Raw genomic sequence first — 2,572 nt, forward strand, 5'->3', positions numbered from 1 at the left:
ACTTTTTTTGACCTGATCTGAAGTGGTCTTAAGCGTGAACACTTTTGCAACTCGGCAAAAAAATATTCAGTGGAAGCAGAAAACAGAGTCCAGGCTGCATTTTTTGTTCTTATTTTTTTTAGGATGTATTTACTTTTGCAAATATATTCTCATGCCTGGCAGTAGCGATTTTCTCTGGCTGTGGCCACCTGACTCTGAGCACAAATTAGTGGCAGAAAGGTCGTATACTGTACATTAATATGCCTGTTGGGTCTTGACACAACTTGTGATTATGCATAGCGTCATTCTGAATAGTTTATGATGCTCACAGAAATGTGCCCGACTGCTTCGTGTAATTGGCAAAACTGACTTTGGGCCACAAGAGTAGAATTGCTGTTTGGAAATTGGGAGTTTTGCATTCCATCACAATCTGACAATTAATGTTTTTAATTATTTTTATTTACTGTAACCAGACTTTGTCCCTGCGTTATTGGAAAACACGGGGTGCACTTTTGTTGCCGGGCAATATGGCAGTCACGCTTGGCATGCAACGAGGAGCCTGGCGATTTTCTTTGTTGCAAAATTGACACATGAATTAAATATTTTTCCCCAGCTATGTTCAGTGCCACCACAGCACTTTGGTATTAACAGCCACAGTTTTTAAAAGTCTATTAAATCTAAAGTGTATCCTCACTCTCCCCAGTCATGCATACCATCCTCCCCATTCCCAATCATTTAGAAAGCACTATAAGACGCTTGTTATTCATACAGGAATGCTCACAGAGTTCTATATTCCTTCTTTTTTTTTTTTTCAAAGTCGGTGTCATACGCTCACTCAAACTCGGCAGCCTTTTGCTCTTGCAGCAATCGTGCGGCAAAGGAGGTTAAAGGTCTTGCTCAAGGGCACACTGTCAGCAGTTGTCAGCGGAGTAGTAGATCCCCCTGCTATACGAACACGCGTTTGAAATAGATGATGAAACCTGACAGCATAAATCCCGAGCATCCCGCCGGTGACACAGGTGGTTTTATCACACGTTTTATCACACATGACCCAATAGCAGCAGAGATGGGGACATTAAATCAGGAAGCCCGTATAGCAGAACTGTGTGATTAATAAAGAGGATCGGAGCAATGGCTGCTGACATCAGGGTGACATTGTGCACATAAACATCTGTTTTGTTTTGTCAAGACAGCCTGCTCCCTGGGGTTCCTGCTGCTTAGCGTCATCAAATCCGTGTGGATTTGCCGCCTGTGTGCGTGCGTGGAAGTGCACTATATGTGTGTGTTGCATTATCACACATGCGAGAATGGATCTGTATGCATGTTGCGCCGTCAAGTGTGTGTGTGCGAAGGGGTGTAGCTCCTTCACACAGAAAACACACATATTTTCTCCTTGAGGGTAGAAAGCAGCAGGGGGAGGTTTTAGTGAAAGGTCCAGACACAGGGCCTCTCATGGGATACACACTCCAACTCCCCCCCTCGCTACTGCTCTCTTCGTCCCATTGGGTGCAGCAAGAGAGGGAGAGTCAGGAAGTAAACAAGGTGGCCACAGGGATTGCGCAGTACACACTTGGACTGTGTGTGTGTGAGAAAAAAAAGAATGCAGAGTCAGATATGGAGGTTGGAAAGAGTGCAGCTGTTTTTTTTTCTCCTCAGAATCTTTAATCCCACCACCTTGACATAAGGGTGAATTGAAGTTCACATTGCATAAAATTAGCATGTAGCGTGTCATATTCTGGATGCATGGCAACCCAAATGCATCAATCAAAAACAAGCAAACCAGCTGATGTGTGATCGTCACACACCGGCTTCTTTTGATGTAGCCCACGCGAATACCGATAGTTCTCCTCGTACGCAGCTTCTAACCTAAATATTTCAACAAACAAGCCACCCTGTTCACAGAGCATCATATTTATGCAAATGAGTAAATAGAACATGCATACATGCCTGACTGATAACACTTTTATTTTTTTTTTACCCGCAACTTTGCAACGTCTCACCACAATGAGATATGGGGGGATAATTATGCAAAAACATGCATGCAAAATGTGTATACAAGGAACCCCATCTACCATAAAACATCAAAGACTAAGTGCCATCCTTGTCAGAATAATGCATGCGTAAATAGATGTTTTATATACATCACAAGAGTATTTTGTTTGCTGGTTTTGAGTGTATAGCAGGGAGAAAAAATAAGAGGCGAGCAAGAGGACACTCTCCCAGGAGAATTGGCGCACAGATCTCATTTTCTCCCACCGACCCTCATTCTGTGAATCGTATTAGCCTGCATGGATAGCCAAATCCATTGATCTTGGCAGAAGCTGAAATTAGCTAATTAATTAGTGCAGGAGGCGGGCGAGCAGAGGGAGCGCGCTTGATGCAAAAGTCATCCACAAAACAAAGAGCCGTCCTTAAGTCGCTCCCCATACCACTGGTTATTTCAGGTTCAGGCTCGGCTCTGTACTTTATGTAAATATTACCTCGGATGAATAATTCATGAGCAAGTGTCACGGGCAGTGTTACTTTGGTATGCAAAAGAGATATGTAAATAGACAGCAGCAGGTTGGACCAGCGGTAGGTTTAAGAGATCACT

The sequence above is a fragment of the Stegastes partitus genome, unplaced genomic scaffold (assembly GCF_000690725.1).
Source record: "Stegastes partitus isolate 25-593 unplaced genomic scaffold, Stegastes_partitus-1.0.2 Scaffold1446, whole genome shotgun sequence".
In the NCBI taxonomy this organism is placed as follows: domain Eukaryota; kingdom Metazoa; phylum Chordata; class Actinopteri; family Pomacentridae; genus Stegastes; species Stegastes partitus.